This window comes from Arachis ipaensis, chromosome B8 (genome assembly GCF_059453495.1).
Source record: "Arachis ipaensis isolate K30076 ecotype BB chromosome B8, ASM5945349v1, whole genome shotgun sequence".
Taxonomy (NCBI): Eukaryota; Viridiplantae; Streptophyta; class Magnoliopsida; order Fabales; family Fabaceae; genus Arachis; species Arachis ipaensis.
This window is the reverse complement of record NC_142443.1, coordinates 116,216,183-116,243,380: the sequence shown is the minus strand read 5'-3', so window position 1 is coordinate 116,243,380 and position 27,198 is coordinate 116,216,183. Positions and strand designations below refer to the sequence as shown.

General features: G+C 38.3%; 1 non-coding gene across 1 annotated transcript; it reads right to left on the bottom strand.

Moving 5' to 3' along the window:
* Positions 1-6,317: 6,317 nt before the first annotated feature.
* On the bottom strand, positions 6,318-6,425 carry LOC148549352 (small nucleolar RNA R71). Its single transcript, XR_015898159.1, has one exon. It is a non-coding gene; the product is annotated as a small nucleolar RNA R71 (small nucleolar RNA).
* Between the last annotated feature and the right edge of the window lie 20,773 nt (positions 6,426-27,198).

Sequence of the window (27,198 nt, the reverse complement as noted above, 5' to 3'; positions counted from 1 at the left end):
GCAGGAGCATCGTCCGATCTGAAATCATTGGGAGATGGAGAAGACAAAAAAGTAAGGGGCTCGAGGGATTGACTTGAGATAGAACCTGTAGTATCATTACTAGAAAAAAGATCAACATTAGGGTTATTGAAAAACAGTGACTGAGTAGAAGGAATTGACTCAAAAGAGGAAAAACTAGAGAACATGTGATGCTCCCAGAAGACAACATGACGAGATATATAAATACGTCTAGAGATAGGATCCCAACAACGATAACCCTTGTGTTCAGTGCCATAACCAAGAAAACAATACATGCGAGCCCGAGGTTCAAGTTTGTTATGTTCATGAGGCTGAAGAAGGACAAAACAGACACAACCAAAAACACGATGAGAGTTATAATCTAGAGAAGTATGATAAAGATGCTCAAAAAGATTAGTGTTACCAAGAACAGAAGAAAGGAGTCTATTGATAACATGAACAGTAGTGATAACAGCTTCACCCCAAGTACGCTTAGGACAGGAAGAAGAAATAAGCATTGCACAAACACAATCAAGAATGTGACGGTGTTTTCGTTCAGCTCTGCCATTTTATTGAGAGGTACCGGAATAAGAAAACTCAGACAAAGTATCATGTTCAGTGAGAAAATTTAAAAGTTTGGTGTCACGATATTCCATAGCATTATAGCATTGGAAGATTTTTATGACCTTAGAAAACTGAGATCGAATCATAGTGGCAAAGGTAATATAAATCTGAGGCAGCTCATGACGATTAGTCATCAAATAAACCCAAGTAAAACGCGAATAATCATCAATAAAGACTACAAAGTATTGAGCCCTTCCTATATAAACGATGGGAGTGGAGCCCTAAACATCAGAGTGAATAAGATCAAAAGGAGAGCAAGCAAGAGAGGAATTATTATAAAAAGATAAAGCTGGTCGTTTTTCAATTTGACAAGAAATACAATCAAACGACTCATTATAAACTTGACCTAAAACACCTGTAAGCATAAAAGGACGCAATTTTCCTAAGGAGCTGTGGGCAAGACGGTGGTGCCACAAGTGAAGAGTGCATGGAGAGGAAACAACGCAGAGATTTGACATAGAAGGAACATAAAGGTTCTTGAGCTCAAACAACCTTCTGACCTTACATCTAGTCCTGATGATCTTTTCCATCCGACAATCCTGCACACAACAACCAGAAATAGAGAAATTGACATCAAAATCAAGCTCAACAAGTTGAATGACAGAGATAAAATTAAAGTTTAATTTTGGAATAAGGTAAGTATCAGGAAATGAATATTTGACTGTGAAATAAAACCCTTATGTATCGCATGCAAGAGGGAACCATTAGCAGTGTTGACATAAGGTGCATTTGAAGTGGTAGAAAACGACGAAAAAAGATGACACAAAAGAGACATGTGATTAAAACAACAAGAATAAAAATACCATGTAGAATTACCTCAAGGAGTAGAAAGAGCAGGAGAGGTATTACCAAAAAAGGAGAGAAGCTGCTTAAGAAAAGATTCAATGTTGGATGGAGAGACAGAAGGTGGCTTGAGAGAGGTAGAGGTGGTAGATTCAGTAGCAGTAGCAATAGCAGTAGAAGCAGGCACATTCTGAGAGTAGTCAAGACGAGAATGATACTTGTTCTTATCTAAACTTGGTGGTCCAGTAGGACAAGTAATAATCAAGTGCCTGATGCATGAGCATCTTTTCTCTGTTTTCTATTTATTTTAAATACAAATTTATTGAGTTTTAATTTAATTCGTATTTTAAACCTCTTCAGATGCTACTATGATTTGCTTTGATGTTTTAATTATTTCAGGTGAAGTTTGGATCGGTTTGGCAGAGTTCATGTGCAAGAAAAGAGAAGAGTTGGAAGCTGCCAAGCTTGTGCTAAACGCGAACCTGGGGGAGTGGGAAGCTGCCAAAGGAAGAGTTTCTTCCCATAAGGGCGATAAATGCCGAATCTGGCGTTTAGCGCCAATGATCTAGATCACACTTCACCAAAGGAGCATCTTTAGTTGGATTCAGCTTTTAATTGTTCTATTTTATTTTATTTTAGTTATTTTTAATTGCAAACAAAATCTTTTAGTTTTAGAATTTATTTTATTTTAGTTTCAAATCAAATTAGGTTAGATATAAAAGGAAAAAAGATTCAGCCCTTCGGGGGTTCTCTTCTATCTTCTCTCTTACGCACTTTCTCATTTTTTGAACCCTAGTTTTCTCTCTGAGTTATGAGCCACTAAAACTCCTTGGTTAAGGTTAGGAGCTCTATTTATTTCTATGGATTAAGACTATTATTATTCTATTTTAATTTATGTATTGATTCAGTTTCAAGGATTACTTTCATTCTTCATCTTATGAATCTGGATATATCGGAAGAACAACCCCTTTTCTATATGAATTCTTGTGATTCTTGGAAAAGTTATCTCACTTGAATACTAGCTTGAAAGTAAACTCCTCCAAAACTGCTAATTACTTGGACTTCACGGGATACGTGATTGATGAGCGGATAATTTATACGCTTTTTGGCATTGTTTTTAGTATGTTTTTAGTAGAATCTAGTTACTTTTAGGGATGTTTTCATTAGTTTTTATGTTAAATTCATATTTCTGGACTTTATTATGAGTTTGTGTGTTTTTCTATGATTTCAGGTATTTTCTGGCTGAAATTGAGGGACTTGAGCAAAAATCAGATTCAGAGGTTGAAGAAGGACTGCTGATGCTGTTGGATTTCTGACCTCCCTGCACTCAAAATGAATTTTCTAGAGCTACAGAACTCAAAATGGCGCGCTTCCAATTGAGTTGGAAAGTAGACATCCAGGGCTTTCCAGAAATATATAATAGTCCATACTTTGCCCACGTTGAGATGACGAAAACTGGCGTTCAACGTCAGCTCTCTGCCCAATTCTGGTGTCCAGCGCCAGAAACAAGTTGCAAAGTGGAGTTCAACGCCCAAACTGGCACAAAAGCTGGCGTTCAACTCCATAGATTAAGGTGTGGAGCTCTGCTGTTCCTCAAAGATTAATGCAAAGTACTACTGTTTTTCTATTCAATTCAACTTATCCCGCTTCTAAGATATTCATTTGCACTTCAACCTGAATGTGATGAACATGACAATCATCATCATTCCCTATGAACGCGTGCCTGACAACCACTTCCGTTCTACCTTAGATTGAATGAGTATCTCTTAGATCTCTTAATCAGAATCTTCGTGGTGTAAGCTAGATTGATGGCGGCATTCATGAGAATCCGGAAAGTCTAAACCTTGTCTGTGGTATTCCGAGTAGGATTCAGGGATTGAATGACTGTGACGAGCTTCAAACTCGCGAGTGCTGGGCGTCGTGACAGACGCAAAAGGAGGGTGAATCCTATTCCAGTATGATCGAGAACCTCAGATGATTAGCCGTGCTGTGACAGAGCATTTGGACCATTTTCACAAGAGGATGGGATGTAGCCATTGACAACGGTGATGCCCTTACATAAAGCCAACCATAGAAAGGAGTAAGACTGATTGGATGAAGACAGCAGGAAAGCAGAGGTTTAGAGGGACGAAAGCATCTCCATGCATTTATCTAAAATTCTCACCAAGGATTTACATAAGTATTTCTATCCCTAGTTTATTATTAATATTCGAAAACTCCATAACCACTCTATATCTGCCTGACTGAGATTTACAAGATGACCATAGCTTGCTTCATACCAACAATCTCCGTGGGATCGACCCTTACTCGCGTAAGGTTTATTACTTGGATGACCCAGTGCACTTGCTGGTTAGTTGTGCGAAGTTGTGATAAAAAGTTGGGATTACAATTGAGCTATCATGTTGATGGCGCCATTGATGATCACAATTTCGTGCACCAAGTTTTTGGCGCCGTTGCCGGGGATTGTTCGAGTTTGGACAACTGACGGTTCATCTTGTTGCTCAGATTGGGTAACTTTCTTTTCGTTTTCTTTTCAAAAAGTTTTCAAAAATTTTTCAAAAAAATCTTTCAAAAATTTCTCCTTTGTTTTCGAAAAAAAAAATTTTAAATAAAAATGTTTTCAAAAATATATTTCTCTCTTCAGAATTTTTAAGAATGAATTCTAGTGTTTCATGAAACATGTTGAAGCCTAGCTGGCTGTAAAACCATGTCTAAATTCTTTTGGACTGAGGTTTCACTTATACTCAAGAGAAGAGCTTCTTTGTCTTTCTTTGCAAATTAGCTGATGCATGTAATAGCATACTAAAGCTTGGCTGGCTATTAAGCCATGACTGACCCTTTGATTGGAGCTTTAGACTAAAGAGCATAAGATTCCTGGAATTCATATTAAAAATTTTGGAATCCTTATTTTTCTTTTTCAAAATGATTTTCAAAAAAATTAAAAGAAAATACAAAAAAATTTCATAAAATCATAAAAATCAAAAATATTTTTCATGTTTCTTGTTTGAGTCATGTGTCATGTTATAAGTTTGGTGTCAATTGCATATTCATTTTGCATTTTTTGAAAATTCATGCATTCATGGTGTTCTTCATGATCTTCAAGTTGTTCTTGGTAAGTCTTCTTGTTTGATCTTGATGTTTTCTTGTTTTGCATCTTTTCTTATTTTACATGTGCATTTTTGAATCCATAGAGTCTAAACATGAAAGATTTCTAAGTTTGGTGTCTTGCATGTTTTCTTTGCATTAAAAATTTTTCAAAAACATGTTCTTGATGTTCATCTTGACATTCAAAGTGTTCTTGGTGTTCATCTTGACATTCATAGTGTTCTTGCATTCATCACATACTTTGATCCAAAATTTTCATGCATTGAGTCTTTTTCATGTTTTTCTCTCTCATCATTAAAAATTCAAAAATAAAAAAAAAAATATCTTCCCCTTTTTCTCTCTTAAAATTTCGAAAATTAGATTTGACTTTTTCAAAAATTTTTAAAATCTAGTTGTTTTTATGAGTCAAATCAAATTTTCAATTTAAAAATCTTATCTTTTTCAAAATCTTTTTCAAAAATCAAATCTTTTTTTCATTTTTCTTAGTTATTTTCGAAAATTATAAAAATATTTTTCAAAAATCTTTTTCTTAATTTTATATCATAATTTTCGAAAATAACATCATCAATTAATGTTTTGATTCAAAAATTTCAAGTTTGTTACTTACTTGTTAAGAAAGATTCAAACTTTGAGTTCTAGAATCATATCTTGTGATTTCTGGTGAATCAAGTCATTAATTGTGATTTTTTAAATCAAATCTTTTTCAAAACTAATTTCAATCATATCTTTTCAAAAATATCATCTTATCTTATCTTTTTCAAAATTTGATTTTAAAATATCTTTTCTAACTTCTTATCTTCTTATCTTTTCAAAATTGATTTTCAAATTTGTTTCAACTAACTAACTAACTTTTTGTTTGTTTCTTATCTTTTTCAAAACTACCTAACTAACTCTCTCTCTCTCTCTAATTTTCGAAAATATCTTCCCTCTTTTTCAAAAATTCTTTTTAATTAACTAATTATTTTAATTTTTGATTTTTTATTTTCGAAAATTACTAACCTTTTTCAAAAACTATTTTCGAAAATCACTAACTCTTTTTCAAAAATTATTTTCGAAATTTTCCCTCTCTCATCTTATTCTATTTATTTATTCATCTACTAACATCTCCTCACCTCACATCTCTGCTCTCCTCACCCTTGTGTTTCTTTCCTTACATTACATTCTTTGTCCCCTTCCTTTCTTCCACTCACACAGGGACTTCTATACTGTGGTATAAAGGATCTCTATTATTATTATTATTATTATTATTATTTCTGTGCCCTTTTCTTTGTCATATGAGCAAGAGCAAGGACAAGAATATTCTTGTTGAAGCAGATCCAGAACCTGAAAGGACTCTGAAGAGGAAACTAAGAGAAGCTAAATTACAACAATCCAGAGAGAACCTTTCAGAAATTTTCGAACAGGAAGAGGAGATGGCAGCCGAAAATAATAATAATGCAAGGAGAATGCTTGGTGACTTTACTGCACCTAATTCCGATTTACATAGAAGAAGCATCTCCATTCCTGCCATTGGAGCAAACAACTTTGAGCTGAAACCTCAGCTAGTTTCTCTGACGCAGCAGAACTGCAAGTTTCATGGACTTCCATCTGAAGATCCTTTTCAGTTCTTAATTGAATTCTTGCAGATCTGTGATACTGTTAAGACTAATGGAGTAGATCCTGAAGTCTACAGGCTCATGCTTTTCCCTTTTGCTGTAAGAGACAGAGCTAGAGTGTGGTTGGACTCTCAACCCAAAGACAGCCTGAACTCTTGGGATAAGCTGGTCACGGCTTTCTTAGCCAAGTTCTTTCCTCCTCAAAAGCTGAGCAAGCTTAGAGTGGATGTTCAAACCTTCAGACAGAAAGAAGGTGAATCCCTCTATGAAGCTTGGGAAAGATACAAGCAGCTGACCAAAAAGTGTCCTTCTGACATGCTTTCAGAATGGACCATCCTGGATATATTCTATGATGGTTTATCTAAGCTATCAAAGATGTCATTGGATACTTCTGCAGGTGGATCCATTCACCTAAAGAAAATGCATGCAGAAGCTCAAGAACTCATTGACATGGTTGCTAATAACCAGTTCATGTACACTTCTGAGAGGAATCCTGTGAATAATGGGACGCCTATGAAGAAGGGAGTTCTTGAAATTGATACTTTGAATACCATATTGGCTCAGAATAAAATATTGACTCAGCAAGTCAATATGATTTCTCAGAGTCTGAATGGAATGCAAGCTGCATCCAACAGTACTCAAGAGGCATCTTCTGAAGAAGAAGCTTATGATCCTGAGAACCCTGCAATAGCAGAGGTGAATTACTTAGGTGAACCTTATGGAAACACCTATAATCCATCATGGAGAAATCATCCAAATCTCTCATGGAAGGATCAACAAAAGCCTCAACAAGGCTTTAATAATGGTGGAAGATACAGGTTTAACAATAGTAAACCTTTTCCATCATCCACTCAGCAACTGACAGAGAACTCTGAACAAAATACTTCTAATCTAGCAAACTTAGTCTCTGATCTATCTAAGGCCACTGTGAGTTTCATGAATGAAACAAGATCCTCCATTAGAAATTTGGAAGCACAAGTGGGCCAGCTGTGTAAAAGGATCACTGAAATTCCTCCTAGTACTCTCCCAAGCAATACAGAAGAAAATCCAAAAGGAGAGTGCAAGGCCATTGAATTGATCACCATGGCCGAACCTGTAAAGGAAGGAGAGGACGTGAATCCCAGTGAGGAAGACCTCCTGGGACATCCAGTGATCAATAAGGAGTTTCCCTCTGAGGAACCAAAAGAATCTGAGGCTCAACTAGAAACCATAGAGATTCCATTAAACCTCCTTATGCCATTCATGAGCTCTGATGAGTATTCCTCTTCTGAAGAGAATGAGGATGTCACTGAGGAGCAAGTCACCAAGTACCTTGGTGCAATCATGAAGCTGAATGCCAAATTATTTGGCATTGAAACTTGGGAAGATGAACCTCCCTTGTTCACCAATGAACTAAGTGATCTGGATCAACTGACATTGCCTCAGAAGAAACAGGATCCTGGAAAGTTCTTAATACCTTGTACCATAGGCACCATGATCTTTAAGGCTCTGTGTGACCTTGGTTCAGGAATAAACCTCATGCCCCTCTCTGTAATAGAGAAACTGGGAATCTTTGGGGTGCAAGCCACTAAAATCTCATTAGAGATGGCAGACAATTCAAGAAAACAGGCTTATGGACAAGTAGAGGACGTGTTAGTAAAGGTTGAAGGCCTTTACATCCCTACTGATTTCATAGTCCTAGATACTGGGAAGGATGAGGATGAATTCATCATCCTTGGAAGACCCTTCCTAGCCACAGCAAGAGCTGTGATTGATGTGGACAGAGGAGAATTGATCTTTCAAATAAATGAGGACAACCTTGTGTTTACAACTCAAGGATCTCTCTCTGCATCCATGGAGAGGAAGCATAAAGAGCTTCTCTCAAAGCAGAGTCAAACAAAGCCCCCACAGTCAAACTCTAAGTTTGGTGTTCGGAGCCCACAACCAAACTCTAAGTTTGGTGTCAAACCCCCATATCCAAACTCAAAGTTTGGTGTTGGGAGGTCTCAACAAAGCTCTGCACATCTGTGAGGCTCCATGAGAGCCCACTGTCAAGCTATTGATATTAAAGAAGCGCTTGTTGGGAGGCAACCCAATGTTTATTTATCTAATTTTCATTGTTTTTCATGTTTTATTAGGTTCATGATCATGTGGAGTCACAAAATAAATATAAAAATTGAAAACGGAATCAAAAACAGAAGAAAAAAAATCACACCCTAGAGGAAGACCTTACTGGCGTTTAAACGCCAGTAAGAAGCATGTTTTGGGCGTTCAACGCCAGAACAGAGCATGGTTCTGGCACTGAACGCCAGAAATGGGCAGCATCTGGGCGTTTGAACGCCGGAAATGCACCCTGGAGAAGAGCTGGCGCTGAACGTCCAGAACAAGCATGGTTCTGGCGTTCAACGCCAGAAATGGGCAACAAATGGGCGTTCAACGCCCAGAACAAGCACCAATCTGGCGCTGAACGCCCAGAGTTGTGCGCAAAGGCATTTTGCATGCCTAATTGGGTGCAAGGTTGTAAATCCTTGAACACCTTAGGATCTGTGGACCCCACAAAATCACCTCAGGATCTGTGGACCCCACAGGATCCCCACCTACCTCCACTTACTTCTTCTCACCCCTCTTTCACACAATTCCATAAACACTCTTCCCCAAAACCCTTCACCAATCACCTCAATCTCTCTTCCCCATCACCTCTTCACCACTCACATCCATCCACTCTTCCCCATAAACCTACCTCATAAACTCCACCTACCTTCAAAATTCAAAATCAATTTCCCACCCAAACCCACCCTAAATGGCCGAACTTACCCCCTCCCTTCCCTATATATACCCCTCAATTCTTCCTCATTTTCTCACAACACAACCCTCCTCTCCATATTTTCTTCTTCTTCTTCATCTATTCTTTCTTCTCTTGCTCGAGGGCGAGCAAAATTCTAAGTTTGGTGTGGTAAAAGCATAAGCTTTTTGTTTTTCCATTACCATTGATGGCACCCAAGACCGGAGAATCCTCTAGAAAAGGGAAAGAGAAGACAAAAGCTTCTACCTCCGAGTCATGGGAGATGGAAAGGTTCATCTCTAAAGCTCATCAAGACCACTTCTATGATGTTGTGGCCAAGAAGAAGGTGATCCCCGAGGTCCCTTTCAAACTCAAGAGAAATGAGTATCCGGAGATCCGACATGAAATCCAAAGAAGAGGTTGGGAAGTTCTAACAATCCCCATCCAACAAGTCGGCATCCTAATGGTTCAAGAGTTCTATGCCAATGCATGGATCACTAGGAACCATGATCAAAGTAAGAACACGAATCCAAAGAATTATGTTACAATGGTTCGGGGGAAATACTTAGATTTTAGTCCGGAGAATGTGAGGCTGGCGTTTAACTTTCCTATGATGCAAGGAGATGAGCGCCCCTACACTAGAAGGGTCAACTTTAATCAAAGGTTGGACCAAGTCCTCATGGACATATGTGTGGAAGGAGCTCAATGGAAGATTGACTCCAAAGGCAAGCTGGTTCAACTAAGAAGACTGGACCTCAAGCCTGTGGCTAGAGGATGGTTGGAGTTCATCCAACGCTCCATCATCCCCACTAGCAACCAATCTGAAGTTACTGTGGATCGGGCCATCATGATTCGTAGCATCATGATTGGAGAGGAAGTAGAAGTTCATGAAGTCATCTCCCTTGAACTCTACAAAATAGCCGAAAAGCCCTCCCCTGGGGCAAGGCTCCATCTATGTTACTCAGCTGGAGCTTTCATAGAAGGAGACATTCACATTGAGGAAGAGAAGCCCATCACTAAGAAAAAGATGGAGCAAGCAAGAGAGCCCATTCATGGAGCTCAAGAGGCGCAGGAAGCTCATCACCATGAGATCCCGGAGATGCCTCAAATGCATTTTCCTCCACAAAACTATTGGGAGCAAATCAACACCTCCCTAGGAGAATTAAGTTCCAACATGGGACAACTAAGGGTGGAACATCAAGAGCACTCTATTATCCTTCATGAAATCAGAGAAGATCAAAAAGCAATGAGGGAGGAGCAACAAAGACAAGGAAGAGACATAGAAGAGCTCAAGGACATCATTGGTTCCTCAAGAAGAAAACGCCACCATCACTAAGGTGGACTCACTCCTTGTTCTCACTTTCTGTTTTTCGTTTTCTCTATGTTAAGTGCTTATCTATGTTTGTGTCTTCATTACATGATCATTAGTAGTTAGTAACTTTGTCTTAAAGTTATGAATGTCATATGAATCCATCACCTCTCTTAAAATGAAAAATGTTTTAATTCAAAAGAACAAGAAGTACATGAGTTTCGAATTTATCCTTGAACTTAGATTAATTATATTGATGTGATGACAATGCTTCTTGTTTTCTGAATGAATGCTTGAACAGTGCATATGTCTTTTGAAGTTGTTGTTTAAGAATGTTAAATATGTTGGCTCTTGAAAGAATGATGATAAGGAGACATGTTATTTGATAATCTGAAAAATCATAAAAAAAATGATTCTTGAAGCAAGAAAAAGCAGCAAAGAACAAAGCTTGCAGAAAAAAAAATATAGCGAAAAAAAATAGAAAGAAAAAGAAAAAGCAAGCAAAAAGCCAATAGCCCTTAAAACCAAAAGGCAAGGGTAATAAAAAGGATCCCAAGGCTTTGAGCATCAGTGGATAGGAGGGCCTAAAGGAATAAAATCCTGGCCTAAGCGGCTAAACCAAGCTGTCCCTAACCATGTGCTTGTGGCGTGTAGGTGTCAAGTGAAAACTTGAGACTGAGCGGTTAAAGTCAAGGTCCAAAGCAAAAAAAAAAGAGTGTGCTTAAGAACCCTGGACACCTCTAATTGGGGACTTTAGCAAAGCTGAGTCACAATTTGAAAAGGTTCACCCAATTATGTGTCTGTGGCATTTATGTATCTGGTGGTAATACTGGAAAACAAAGTGCTTAGGGCCACGGCCAAGACTCATAAAGTAGCTGTGTTCAAGAATCATCATACTGAACTAGGAGAATCAATAACACTATCTGAACTCTGAGTTCCTATAGATGCCAATCATTCTGAACTTCAATGGATAAAGTGAGATGCCAAAACTATTCAAGAGGCAAAAAGCTATAAGTCCCGCTCATTTAATTGGAGCTATGTTTCATTGATAGTTTGGAATTTATAGTATATTCTCTTCTTTTTATCCTATTTGATTTTCAGTTGCTTGGGGACAAGCAACAATTTAAGTTTGGTGTTGTGATGAGCGGATAATTTATACGCTTTTTGGCATTATTTTTAGTATGTTTTTAGTATAATCTAGTTACTTTAGGGATGTTTTCATTAGTTTTTATGTTAAATTCACATTTCTGGACTTTACTATGAGTTTGTGTGTTTTTCTGTGATTTCAGGTATTTTCTGGCTGAAATTGAGGGACTTGAGCAAAAATCAGATTCAGAGGTTGAAGAAAGACTGCTGATGCTGTTGGATTCTGACCTCCCTGCACTCAAAATGGATTTTCTGGAGTTACAGAACTCAAAATGGCGCGCTTCCAATTGCGTTGGAAAGTATACATACAGGGCTTTCCAGCAATATATAATAGTCCATACTTTGCCCAAGTTTCGACGACGCAAACTGGCGTTCAACGCCAGCTCTCTGCCCAATTCTAGCGTCCAGCACCAGAAACAAGTTGCAAAGTGGAGTTCAACGCCCAAACTGGCACAAAAGCTGGCGTTCAACTCCAAGAATGACCTCTCCACGTGTAGACTTCAAGCTCAGCCCAAGAACACACCAAGTGGGCTCCAGAAGTGGATTTATGCATCAATTACTTACTTCTGTAAACCCTAGTAGCTAGTTTATTATAAATAGGACTTTTTACTATTGTATTAGACATCTTTTGATCATTTTGTAGATCTCTAGACCTCCATGGGAGGCTGGCCACTCGGCCATGCCTACCCTCTATTCACTTATGTATTTTCATACGGTAGAGTTTCTGCACTCCATAGATTAAGGTGTGGAGCTCTGCTGTTCCTCAAAGATTAATGCAAAGTACTACTGTTTTTCTATTCAATTCAACTTATCCCGCTTCTAAGATATTCATTTGCACTTCAACCTGAATGTGATGAACGTGACAATCATCATCATTCCCTATGAACGCGTGCCTGACAACCACTTCCGTTCTACCTTAGATTGAATGAGTATCTCTTAGATCTCTTAATCAGAATCTTCGTGGTGTAAGCTAGATTGATGGCGGCATTCATGAGAATCCAGAAAGTCTAAACCTTGTCTGTGGTATTCCGAGTAGGATTCAGGGATTGAATGACTGTGACGAGCTTCAAACTCGCGAATGCTGGGAGTGTGAATCCTATTCCAGTATGATCGAGAACCTCAGATGATTAGCTGTGCTATGACAGAGCATTTGGACCATTTTCACAAGAGGATGGGATGTAGCCATTGACAACGGTGATGCCCTTACATAAAGCCAGCCATAGAAAGGAGTAAGACTGATTGGATGAAGACAGCAGGAAAGCAGAGGTTTAGAGGGACGAAAGCATCTCCATGCATTTATCTGAAATTCTCACCAAGGATTTACATTAGTATTTCTATCCCTAGTTTATTATTAATATTCGAAAACTCCATAACCACTCTATATCCGCCTGACTGAGATTTACAAGATGACCATAGCTTGCTTCATACCAACAATCTCCGTGGGATCGACCCTTACTTGCGTAAGGTTTATTACTTGGACGACCCAGTGCACTTGCTGGTTAGTTGTGCGAAGTTGTGATAAAAAGTTGAGATTACAATTGAGCGTACCATGTTGATGGCGCCATTGATGATCACAATTTCGTGCACCAGTGATATATAATCTTCTTATATTTGGATAATTAGGATTTTTGTGGCTAATAAACTAGAATTGAACCTAACACTCTAATCTATATTAAGTGACCAAGGAATTGGCGGTTGATTAGGTTAGAGGAGACTAAATCACTAAGGAATTAAGGTTTAGTCAATTACAGTTTGCCATGAAATGAACCTTGCATGATTAAAATAGTTGGTAAGAAAACTTTATCCAGAAGAATAAATAACTCTGAAACCTTAACTATCTTCTCACATACGTTTCACACTGATTTTACTGTTTTCTTTCTTAAATCTTTTGAATTACTGTTTAATATTTTTGAACCCCAAAACACCATTTTTTGCTTGCTTGACTAAGTGATTCATTGGACTATTGTTGCTCAGTCCATCAATCCTCGTGGGATCGACCCTCCCTCACTGGAGGTATTACTTAGTACGACCCGATGCACTTGCCGGTTAGTTTGTGGACTTTGAATTCCGTACCAAGTTTTTGGTGCCATTGCTGGGGATTGACTGTGATTGACAACTGACCGTTGTCTGATTGCTTAGATTAGGCGTTCCTAGCTTTTAGTTTTTACTTGTTTTTGTCCTTTAAACTTTTGAAAATTTAGTTTTGTTTTAGTTAAAATTTTTTCTTAATTTTTTAAATTAAGTTTGGTGTCCCCCTTAGTGATCTTATTTTAGTTTTCCTAATTAATTTTCTTTTCATTTGTTTTCGAATTTAGTGGCTTATCTTCCTTATTGATTTTAGAAAATTTTTGTGTTATTTGTTCAGTTTATTTTAGTTTATTTATTTTACACAAGATACCTCACTGGGATTTTTCTGCACTCTGATGTAGAGATTTCAACTTTTTGTTTGTTTTTTTTGTTTATGAGCAGGAACAGGGTCAAAGAACCTCTTTTAGACTTTGATCCCGAGATTGAAAGGACCTTAAGGTGGCTTTTGCAACAAGCTAGAGCTAAAGCCGGTGAAAATCTCAAAGATAATTTTCAGAAGGAAGTTTGCAGAGTCCACTATGGAGCTCAACAATAACAACAATACAATTAATGCCAATGTTGTTAATCCTCCTAATATACCTTCACAATGCCAGGAGAACACTTGGTTCATATACTGCTCCCACTCCTGATTTCTATAGGAATAGAATTGTGGTGCCCCTCATTATTGTAAACAACTTTGAAATGAAGTCTCAGTTGATTTCTCTAGTGTAGCAAAATTGCCAGTTTCACGGACTCCTGCAGGAAGACCCCAACTTGTTTATCTCTAATTTTCTGTAGATCTGTGACACTATGAAGACTAATGGAGTCCATCCTGCCGTCTACAACCTACTTCTCTTCCCATTTGCTGTACAGGACTGAGCTAAACAATGGTTTGACACTCAACCCAAGGAGTGCTTGGATACCTGGGATAAGGTGTTCAACAAGTTTCTAACCAAGTTCTTCCCTCCTCAGAAGCTAATTAAGCTAAGGACAGATATTTAGACCTTCAGGCAGAGAGAGGGTGAGTCTCCCTATGAAGTCTGGAAAAGGTATAAGTTGATGCTCAGGAAGTATCCTCCTGATATGTTCTCAAACTAGATACAGTTGCAAATATTCTATGATGGAGACTCTGAGACTGCCAGGATGTCCCTGGATAATTTTGCAGGAGGGTCACTCTACATGAAAACGACACCTGATGAAGCTATAGAGTTGATTAAGATGGTTGCTAATAACCAGTATTTATACTCTTCTGAAAGGACTTCTGTGAAGAAAAGAGTCAAAGAGTTGGATACCTTGGATGCTATTCTTGCCCAGGATAAGGCCATGTCTCAGCAAATCAATGCTATTACATAACACTTGAGTGGAATGCAAGTTTCAGCTGTCAGTGCTCAAGACACTTCCTATGATATGAGTGGTGGCTTCCCTCAATGTGAGACTTATGACTATGGCTAGTTTACTTCTGAACAGGTTAATTTCATGGGTAATGCCTCTAGACCCTCCAACAATGATCCTTTCTCTAAGAAATATAATCAAGGGTGGAGGAATCATCCTAACTTCAGGTGGAGAGATCAGTCTCAGAGGCAACCGAACTTCAATAATTCTCAAGGCAGTTTTAATCAAAATAATTTCAATAACCGCCCGTTTCAAGCCTCTCAGCCACAGCAAGCACCCTCTCAATCTCAGAGTACTCTTGACTTAGCCTCTATAGTTGCAAAACTCTCCAAGAACACGCATAGTTTCATGCAGGAGACCAGAGCTTCACTTTGGAACTTGGAGATACAGGTGGGTCAGTTAAGCAAGAAAGTACCTGAGAGGCCTCCTAACACTCTTCCTAGTGACACAGTACCTAATCCAAGAGAGGAGTACAAGGCTATCACATTGGTGAGTGAACCAATGACAGAGGAGGAAGTACAAGTTGCTCAGGGATCAGAGAAAATATAAGCTCTAGAAAAGACTGAGGGTACCATAGCACACGCCCCACCTAAGGCACCTGAGCACAAGCCGAATATGTCATACCCTCAGAAGCTTCAAAAGGAGACCAAGGACAAACAATTCTCACAGTTCTTGGAAGTTTTTGGAAATTTGCAAATCAATATTCCTTTTGTTGAGGTTCTGGAGCAAATGCCTCTCTATTTCAAGTTCGTGAAAGGCGTACTCTCTAAGAAGAAAACTTTAAAGGGAGATGAAACAGTGGTCCTGAACAAGGAACATAGTGCAATAATTCAGAGCAAATTGCCAAGAAAGATGCCAGATTCAGGGAGCTTTCAGATTCTATGCACCATTGGGAGCACAACTTTTGACAAAGCCTTATGTAATCTAGGTGCAAGCATCAATTTGATGCCCCCTGTTTGTGATGAAAAAGCTGTAAATCCAAGAGGCACAACCAACAAGGATAGCATTACAAATGGCAGACAAGTCTCTGAAACATACACATGGAATAGTGGAGAATTTCTTGGTCAAGGTTGGAGAATTTTTTCTCCCTGCAGATTTTGTAATCCTTGACATAGGAGAGAATGAAAACAACTCTATAATCCTAGGAAGACCATTTTTGAACACTGAAAAAGCTCTGATCAATGTAGAATTATTTCTGAGGATGCATGAGGATTATTTGATCTTCAAGTTTTTTAGACCCATACATTACTTAGGTGAAGGAGGCACTTGCATAAAGAGTGAACTCACTAACCTAAGCCTCCAACATTCCCTGGCTGAAGTAAAGCAGAGTTTACAACTCGAACCTCCTTTGGTGGGAACCAATACAATTCCCCCTGACATCAAACCTAAGTTTGGTGTTGGGTGTGCATCATCCCTCAAGGAGGAAGGTCCCAAGAAGAAGGTACCCAAGGGATGGAGAAATAAGAAGATTCCTACTGAAGATTTCTCGCTAAAAATGAAAGTGGTGTTAACCAAAAGCCCAATCTTACCTCATACAGTGAACAGGATCCTATCTCTTGAGCATATTGAGATAATCCATGAGAGTAAAAGCAAAAGATTCACAGTGAGAGGTGGAGAGCTAAAGCACTATGACCAACCCTCACTTTAGCAAAGCTGACCATTAAGCTAGTGACGGTAAAGAAGCGCTTGTTGGGAGGCAATCCAACCCTGAGTATCCTTTGTTTTGTTTTTAGTTTAATCTACATTTATTTTTAACTTTCATTTACGGTTTTTCTTGGTTTTATGATGTTTGTGGTAATGCAAAGTGTTTAGAACAGGAATAGGACAAATCTAGAGGAAGAAAAGAGCACTATGGAGAGCATTTCACTCGAGTGCTCTGGCGCTAAAAGCCCTAGGGAGGGCATTTAACGCCCTGGATGGCACAAATTTCAAAGCTTCCATACCTCGTAGGACACTAAATGCTTTAGCGCCAGGCCTCTTCCTCAGTCTAAAAACAACAGTTATTGAAGAGGGTAGCGTTAAATGCTAGGATGGTTGTTTAGCGCCTTGAAGGGCACGTTTTGCAAAGCGCTGTGGCGCTAAATACCGGAGCTAGCATTTAGCGCCAGCAACGCAGCATTGAATTTGAAGAAAGGGGTTTGAACGTTGAAAATGGTAAAATCAATGGGTCCCACCCCATTTGACCATTCCATTCACACCCCCCCGCTCCCTCTCTCCCCCTAACCACCTTTCCATCCCCCTTTCACCAACCACACCTCCCATCACCCCCTATCATATCCCATCAATCCCACCAAATCTCTCTTCCCCATACCTCAACTGTTGTCCCCCTCCCCCATTTAATTCAATTTCCATTTTTTTAACGTACCCCATTCCCTCCCTTCTAATTGATCCCCCCTTCTCTATATATAACATCTTCCTTTCACTTTTACCACACCACATCCTTAGCCAACCAGTCTCCCTTTCTTCCCTCTTTCAAGTTTCATTTTCACCTTTTATTACTCCCCTTTCTTTTCTCCCTCCTCTAACCGAACCTTCTCCTCCTCTATCTCTGCCATTTTTGTTTCCTTCTCCACTCTATAAACCCCACCTCTTCATACCTCTCTCTCTTCCCTTCTTACATCCACATTATTTCCATTCCTTCTATTCCTTTCTCTTTTTATTTCTATTTCTCTTTGCTCAGGAACAAGTAAACTCTTTAAGTTTGGTATTAAAATGCTCTGCTTTTCCATTTCTATTATCTTCCACATGGAACCAAAAATCGGATAATCCTCTTCAAGGAAGAGAAAAGAGAAGGCTCCTGCAACTGATCTATTCGACTTTAGCTGATTTTTCTCCAAGATTCACGAGGATAAATTCAATGAGTTTGTGAGCAAAAAGAAGGTGATCCCAGAGGTCCGATTTGATTTGTAGTCAGATGAGTACCCGGAGATCCGGGAACAGATTTTGAGAGGGGTTGGCAAGTGCTATGCAACCTTGTGACGGATGTGGGTGTTTTGATGGTCAGGGAGTTCTACGCCAATGTTTGGGTGACGTACAAGCATGTCAAAGGCGTGAACCCCGACCCAAAGAACTGGCGAACTATGGTTTGAAGGAGGATCTTAGAGTTTGGTCTAGAGAGAGTGAGGGATATACTTCAGCTACGACCATCCAGAGATGACCTCTTACCAATATATGCCTCCCCAGAGCACAATAGAGGAGGGATGCTAGAGGTCATCCATACCAGCTGGGAAGGCATGATCTGAAGCCGGTTGCTCGAGGATGGTTGGAGTTCATTCAACGCTCTATTATCCCTACGAGTAACCAGTCTGAGGTTACGTGATGAACGGATTTTTTCTGGTAAAGAATTTCACAAAAATAATCTCGTTGCTAGTATAGTTTCTAAACCAACAAAGAATTCTTTCATACAAAAAAATTTGGTTGTCACTTAAGCAAATCCAATAAAAATAATAACCGAAGTATTTGAACCTCGGGTCGTCTCTCAAGGAATTGCAGGGAGGTGTAGTTATTATTGGTTATAGAAAAAGTATCTTTTTGGGATTTTGAATAAGGAACAAGAAAAGTAAATTGCAAGAAAGTAAACTAATAGCTAAGAAAGCTCTTGGCAAGGTATGAGAACTAGAAGGCTATCCTAGCTATCCTTATCAATTGTGGCATTAATTGTCCATTGCTACCACTTAGTTAACCTCTAACTATAAAGGAAAGTCAAGTGGATGAATCAATTTGATTCCTCAAGTCCTAGTCAACTCCTAAGGAAAGACTAGCTTTAGAGGGATCCAAATCATATAAATGCATATGGTTTTTCTGGTCTCATATGAGTAGGCACCCAATTTTCCAATACTTTTGTCAACACAATTTCATCAACCCAAGTTTCCACAGTTCCCCACACTTAATTGATGCATAGTCTCTATCTTAAACTAACCAAAGATTCAATTGGGGTAATTAATTGTTTTTCCGCTTAAGACTAGTGATGTGGTAAAATATAGAACAAAGGGGGATTAAAAGGCTTAAAGTGGCAAACAAAGGTAATGGAAATGGTGGGCTATTTGGGATAAGTGAGCTAATAACAAATGAGGGCCTCATTCATATGTATGCATGCAAATACACTAAACAATGGACATATAGAATGGAACAAAGCAAAGATTGCAATCATAGTGAAGAAAACACATAAGAATAAAAATCATGGTTAAATAATGTAACCATGCAATTAAGCTAAAAAACTCACAGGTTGTGTGTTCTTAGCTCAAAAACAATATTCCAATTATATATATCATGCAAGTTACCAAAAGGTTTTAACTCAAATCAATGTGAATCTTAAATGCCTTTTCTAAGAAAAAAATAAATTTCTTGAAAATTTCATCAATTGACCAAAATTTATTATTATATATATATACTAACTGAGATGTTGTGATTATGAAAAACTAAAAGTTTTTAGTTTACTCCCTATTTTCAATCAAACTAATTTCTCATATGCAAAAGGGTAAACTAAGCTCAAGAATCCATGTTTTTCCACATCACAACTAATAGACTAAAAGTGTAATTCATGCTAAATATCTAAGATATATACAAGTTCAAAGTGCAAAAAAGTAAAAATAAACAAGAGTACAATAAAATAGAAATGTGCAAGTACTAAAAGAAAAAAAATAAAATAAAGCAAAATACAAAATAAAGCAAAATAGAACAAAGGTCTGAAATGGTTCACCAAAATAAAATCCACCGGAGATGGCGACCTCCCCACACTTAAATCACAGCATCGTCCTCGATGCTCTGTCAAGCTGGGTGTGAAGGGTCATCGCCTACTCAAGGGTGTGCCGCTGGCTCTGTCGGCGGTGGCTGTGCAGGTGCCTGTGGCTTTGCAGGCTGCTCGAGCTGAGGCTCCTCGTGCTGTGCCTGCTGCTGGTCCTCCTCCTATGCATCCTCCTCCTACTCATCCTCCTCCTCCTCAGAGTGCTCCGAGGGTGTGTCAGGCTCGGAGGGGATGTCAGTACGCCTAGTAGTCACAATCAGCTTCAGATGGGCATAGCGTCGCTTATTGCGACGCTCAGACTGCTCATAACGCCGCTGGTTGCGGTGCTCCATCTAATCGAGGCGCTCAAAAAGGCTGTGCACAAGATGGTAGACTGGCTGAGAAGCAGATGATGGTGCTGTGGATGTGGGTGGTGCTGCAAGCACTGAAGGTGCTGCTGAGGATGTGGCTGTATCAGTAGAAGTAGTAGAAGTGGGTAGTCTGTGGCCTAGAGGTCCGAACCGCTTGCCGTGCAGAATAAACTTCTTGCAGTCGGCAATCAGTGGCCTCTGATCCTCTAGCTCGCAAGGCACCTCCGCTCGGTGAGTGATGAGCGGATAATTTATAACCTTTTTGGCATTATTTTTACATAGTTTTTAGTATATTTTAGTTACTTTTTATTATATTTTTATTAGTTTTTATGAAAAAATCACATTTCTAGACTTTACTATGAGTTTATATGTTTTTCTGTAATTTCATGTATTTTCTGGCTGAAATTGAGGGACCTGAGCAAAAATCTGATTCAGAGGCTGAGAAAGGACTGCAGATGTTGTTGGATTCTGACTCTCCTGCACTCGAAGTAGATTTTCTGGAGCTATAGAAGCCCAATTGGCACACTCTTAATTGCGTTGGAAAGTAGACATCTTGGGCTTTCCAGCAATATATAATAGTCCATAATTTGTCCGAGATTTGATGGCCCAAATTGGCGTCTAAACGCCAGCCAGAGACCATTTTTCTGGAGTAAAACGCCGGAACTGGCACCAGAACTAGAGTTAAATGCCCAAACTGACACCCAAGCTGGCGTTTAACTCCAAGAATGGCCTATGCATGTGAAAGCTTCAATGCTCAGCCCAAGCACACACCAAGTGGGCCCTGAAAGTGGATTTCTGCACTATCTGCACTTACTTACTTATTCTCTGTAATCCCTAGTAGCTAGTTTAGTATAAATAGCACTTTTTACTATTGTATTCGGATATCTCTTTTTCACTTTTGGATTTTGGAGGCTGGCCATTCGGCCATGCCTAGACCTTTTTCTCTTATGTATTTTCTACGGTGGAGTTTCTACACCTCATAGATTAAGGTGCGGAGCTCTGCTGTTCTTCATGAATTAATGCAAGTACTATTGTTTTTCTTTCAATTTACGCCTACTTCTTCTCCAAGATATACTCTTGTACTTAATTCAGTTAAGTCAGAACGAAGGGGTGACCCGTGACAATCACCCACTATCTTCGTTACTCGCTTAGCCAAGATCCGTGTGCCTGACAACTACAAGCGGTCTACATGATGTTCAACGTAGTCATTGGACGACAACCAGAGTATATTCTCTTGGGTCTCTAATACATGGACCGAGTCCGTGAGATTAGGATCTTCGTGGTATAGACTAGAACCATTGGCAGCATTCCTAAGATCCGAAAAGTCTAAACCTTGTCTGTGGTATTCCGAGTAGGATCTAGGAAGGAATGACTGTGACGAGCTTCAAACTTGCGAATGTTGGGCGCAATGACAGTGTGCAAAATGATAAGGATCCTATTCTGATGCTAGCGGGAACCAACAGATGATTAGCTGTGCGGTAGCTGTAACTGGTATTTTTCATCCGAGACGAGAAATCTGACAGTTGATTAGCCGTGCAGAGGCCGTACCTGGTATTTTTCATCCGAGAGGATCATTGGTGCACGAAATTGTGATCTCAATGGCGCCAAAAACTTGGTACACACTATCATAATCTCAATTCTTCTTCACAACTTCGCACAACTAACCAGCAAGTGCACTGGGTCATCCAAGTAATAAACCTTACGTGAGTAAGGGTTGATCCCACAGAAATTGTTGGCTTGAAGCAAGCTATGGTCATCCTTGTAAATCTCAATTAGGCGGATTCAAATGGTAATTGGATTTTGATAATTAAAATATAAATAAAATATAAAATAAGATAGAAATACTTATGTAATTCATTGGTGGGATTTCAGATAAGCGTATGAAGATGCTTGTTGCTTCTGAACCTCTGCTTTCCTATTGCTTTCATCCAATCATTCATACCCCTTTCCATGGCAAGCTGTATGTTGGGCATCACCGTTGTCAATGGCTACCTCCCGTCCTCTCAGTGAAAATGGTCCAAATGCGCTGTCACCGCACGGCTAATCATCTGTCGGTTCTCACTCATGTTGGAATAGGATCCGTTGATCCTTTTGCGTCTGTCACTACGCCCAGCACTCGTGAGTTTGAAGCTCGTCACAGTCATCCCATCCCAGATCCTACTCGGAATACCACAGACAAGGTTTAGACTTTCCAGATCTCAAGAATGACCGCCAATAATTCTAGCTTATACCACGAAGACTCTGATCTAAACCAGGAGCCCAAGAGATAAACGCTCAAGCTATTGCAAATAGAACGGAAGTGGTTGTCAGGCACGCGTTCATAGGCGAGAATGATGATGAGTGTCACGGATCATCACATTCATCAGGTTGAAGTACGAGTGAATATCTTGGAATAAGAATAAGCTTGAATTGAATAGAAAAATAATAGTACTTTGCATTAATTCATGAGGAACAGCAGAGCTCCACACCTTAATCTATGGGGTGTAGAAACTCCACCGTTGAAAAATACATAAGTGAAAGTGGTCAAGGCATGGCCGAATGCCCAGCCCCCTAAACGTGATCTCTAAACATAAAATTATTCAAAAGATGTGAAATAAATCACTAAAAGTAGTTTTTATACTAAACTAGTAGCTAGGGTTACATAAGATGAGTAAATGATGCAGAAATCCACTTTTGGGCCCACTTGGTGTGTGCTTGGGCTAAGCATTGAGCTTTCATGTGTAGAGACTCTTTTTGGAGTTAAACGCCAGGTTGTAGCCTATTTCTTACATTTAACTCTGATTTGCAACTTGTTTTTCGCGTTAACTCCAGAATAGGGCAGGAAGTTAGCATTTGAACACCCGTTTGCGTCATCAAAACTCGTGCAAAGTATGGACTATTATATATTGCTGAAAAGCCCTAGATGTCTACTTTCCAACGCAATTTATAGCGCGCCAATTGGGTTTCTGTAGCTCCAGAAAATCCATTTCGAGTGCAGGGAGGTCAGAATCCAATAGCATCTGCAGTCCTTTTTCAGCCTCTGAATAAGATTTTTACTCAAGTCCCTCAATTTCAGCCAGAAATTACCTGAAATCACAAAAAAATACACAAACTCATAGTGAAGTCCAGAAATATGATTTTTATTTAAAAACTAATAAAAATATACTAAAAACTAACTAAATCATACTAAAAACTATGTAAAAACAATGCCAAAAAGTGTATAAATTATCCGCTCATCAATCATACAGCTTGCCCTGGAAGGGAGAACGCATGATTGGAAGAAGGCAATAGCAAAGCAGAGGTTCAGAAGCAACAAAGCATCTCCAAACGCTTATCTGAAATTCCCACCAATGAATTACTTAAGTACCTTTATTTTATTTTATGTTTTATTTATCTTTTAATTATCAAAAACTCATAACCATTTGAATCCGCCTGACTGAGATTTACAAGATGACCATAGCTTGCTTCAAGCCTACAATCTCCGTGGGATCGATCCCTACTCACGTAAGGTTTATTACTTGGACGACCCAGTGCACTTGCTGGTTAGTTGTGCGGAGTTGTGAAAAGTGTGAATCACAATTTTGTGCATCGAGTTTTTGGTGCCGTTGCCAGGGATTGTTCGAGTTTGGACAACTGATGGTTCATCTTGTTGCTTAGATTAGGTAATTTTATTTTATGTTTAAGATTTTTATTTTTATTTTCGAAAAAAAAAATTTGTTCTTTAGAGTTTTTAAGAATGAATTCTAGAGCTTCATGAGATATGTTGAAGCCTGGCTGGCTGTTAAGCCATGTCTAATCTTTTGGACCGAGTTTTCCACTTTCCTTTGTAGAAAGGACATGTCTCTAATTGTTATGCTAAAGCTTGGCTGGCCATTTGGCCGTGTCTAATTCTTTTGGACCGAAGCTTTAGACTAACATTGCACGAATCCTGGAATTCTTATTAAAAATTTTGAATTTCTTTATTTTCTTTTTCCAAAATAATTTTCGACAAATACAAAAAAATTTAATAAAATCATAAAAACCAAAAAATTTTGTGTTTCTTGTTTGAGTCTTGTGTCAAATTTTAAGTTTGGTGTCAATTGCATGTTTTTAATTTTTCTTAAATTTTCGAAATATATGCATTGTGTTCTTCTTTGATCTTCAAGTTGTTCTTGATGATTTTCTTTGTTTAATCTTGTGATTTTCTTATTTTGTGTCTTTTTTTGTTTTTCATATGCATTTTCAAATTCATAGTGTCTAAACATTAAAAATTTCTAAGTTTGGTGTCTTGCATATCTTTCTTTTCTTAAAAGTTTCAAAAATATGTTCTTGATGTTCATCTTGATCTTCAAAGTGTTCTTGCTGTTCATCTTGACATTCAAAGTGTTCTTGCATGCATTATTTGTTTTGATCTTAAATTATTATGTCTTGTGTCATTTTGTTATTTTTCTCTTTCTTCATTAATTCAAAAAAGTCAAGAATAATATCTTTCCCTTATTTTACTCATAAATTTCGAAATTTTGGGTTGATTTAGTCAAAATTTTTAAAATTTAGTTGTTTCTTGATAGTCAAGTCAAAATTTCAAATTAAAAACTTTATCTTTTCAAATCTTTTTCAAAAATCAAATCTTTTTCATTTTTCCTTTTTATATTTTCGAATTCCTTAAATAAATTTTCAAAATCTTTTTCTTATTTTTTTTCACATTTTCGAAAACTATACTAACAATTAATGCTTTGATTCAAAAATTTCAAGTTTGTTACTTTCCTGTTAAGAAAGGTTCAATTTTAAAATTCCAGAATCATATCTTTTAGTTTCTTGTTAGTCAAGTCATCAACTTTAATTTTCAAAATCAAATCTTTTTAAATTTCTTTTTCAAATCTTTTTCAAAATAGATTTCAATCATGTCTTTTTCAAAACTTAATTTCAAAATATTTTTCTAACTTCCTATCTTTTCAAAATTTAATTTCAAATCTTTTTCAATGAACCACTTGACTTGTTTGTTTTAATTTAAAAAAAGTTTACTATTTCTTATCTTTTTCAAAACCACCTAACTACTTTTTCACTTCTCATTTTCGAAAATAACTAACCACTTTTTCAAAATTCTTTTTAATTAACTAATTATTTTAAATTCTAATTTTATTTTATTTCTTTTAATATTTTCAAATTCTAACTTAATTAATTAAATAAAAATAAAAAAATATTTTTCTTCTCCCTCTTTTTTTAAAATTCGAATACTTTCTCTCTCATCTCTTTCTATTTATTTTATTTATTTACTAACACTTCTCTTCTACTCATAATTCGAACTCTCCCTCTCTGTGTGTTTGAATTCCCCTCATCCTCTCTCTACCTCATTCTTCTATTCTTCTATTCTTATACTCACATAAAGAAATCTCTATACTGTGACATAGAGGATTCCACTATTCTCTTTGTTCTCTTCTTTTTCATATGAGCAGGAACAAGGATAAAGACATTCTTGTTGAAGCTGATCCTGAACCTGAAAGGACTCTGAAGAGGAAGCTAAGAGAAGCTAAAGCACAACACTCCGGAGAGGACCTTACAGAAATTTTCAAAAAGGAAGTAAATATGGTAGCCGAACCCAACAACAATGGTGGAGATGCAAGGAAGATGCTTGGTGACTTTACTGCACCAACTTCTGACTTCTATGGAAGAAGCATCTCAATTCCTACAATTGGAGCAAACAACTTTGAGCTTAAGCCTCAATTAGTTTCTCTAATGCAGCAGAATTGCAAGTTTCATGGACTTCCATTGGAAGATCCTCAACAGTTCTTAGCTGAATTCTTGCAAATCTGTGACACTGTTAAGACCAATGGAGTTAATTCCGAGTCTACAGACTTATGCTTTTCCCCTTTGCTGTAAGAGACAGAGCTAGGATATGGTTGGACTCACAACCTAAAGAAAGCCTGAACTCTTGGGAAAAGTTGGTCAATACTTTCTTGTCCAAATTTTTTCCACCTCAAAAGTTGAGCAAGGTTAGAGTGGAAGTCCAAACCTTCAGACATAAGGAAGGTGAATCCCTCTATGAAGATTGGGAAAGATACAAGCAATTGATCAGAAGGTGTCCTTCTGACATGCTTTCAGAATGGAGCATCTTATGTATATTCTATGATGGTCTGTCTGAATTGTCCAAGATGTCATTGGATCACTCTGCTGGTGGATCTCTTCATCTGAAGAAAACACCTGCAGAAGCCCAGGAACTCATTGAGATGGTTGCAAATAACCAATTCATGTACACTTCTGAAAGAAATCCTGTGAATAATGGGATGACTCAGAAGAAAGGAGTTCTTGAGATTGATACTCTGAATGCCATATTAGTTCAGAATAAAATATTGACTTAGCAAGTCAATATGATTTCTCAGAATCTGACTGGATTGCGAGCTGCATCCGACAGTTCTAAACAAGCCTCCTCTGAAGAAGAAGCTTATGATCCTGAGAATCCTGGAATGGAAGAGGTGAATTACATGGGAGAATCCTATGGAAATACCTATAATCCTTCCTGGAGAAATCATCCAAATTTCTCATGGAAGGATCAATAGAAGCCTCAACAAGGCTTCAATAATAATAATGGTGGGAGAAATAGGTTTGGCAATAGCAAGCCTTTTCCATCATCTTCTGAGCAATAGACAGAAAATTCTAAGCAGAGCCTCTCTGACTTAGCAACCATAGTCTCCAATCTATCTAAGACCACTCCCCAGTTTCATGACTGAAACAAGGTCCTCCATTAGAAATTTGGAGGCACAAGTTGGTCAGCTGAGTAAAAGAGTTACTGAAACTCCTCCTAGTACTCTCCCAAGCAATACATAAGAGAATCCCAAAAGAGAGTGCAAGGCCATCAATATAACCAACATAGCCGAACCTATAAAGGAGGAAGAGGCAGTAATTTCCAGTAAGGAAGACCTTAATGGACGTCCACTGACCACTAAGGAGTTTCCTCCTGAGGAACCAAAGGAATCTGAGGCTCATACAGAGACCATAGAGATTCCACTGAACTTACTGTTGCCATTCATGAACTCTGATGAGTATTCTTCCTCTGAAGAAGATGAAGATATTATTGAAGAGCAAGTTGCTCAGTATCTAGGAGCAATCATGAAGCTGAATGCCAAGTTATTTAGTAATGAGACTTGGGAGGATGAACCTCCATTGCTCATCAATGAACTGAATGCCTTGGTTCAACTGAAATTACCTCAGAAGAAACATGTACTTTCTAATGAACCGTGGAAGGTATAGGTCCTTTCCTTCCATAACGCACCAACTAAGGATGATCATGGCAGCTGACACCTTAGACTCGTGAGTACTAGGCATAACATAATTACTCAGTATCTGTTGTCACAGCCTAGCCTCATCATTGA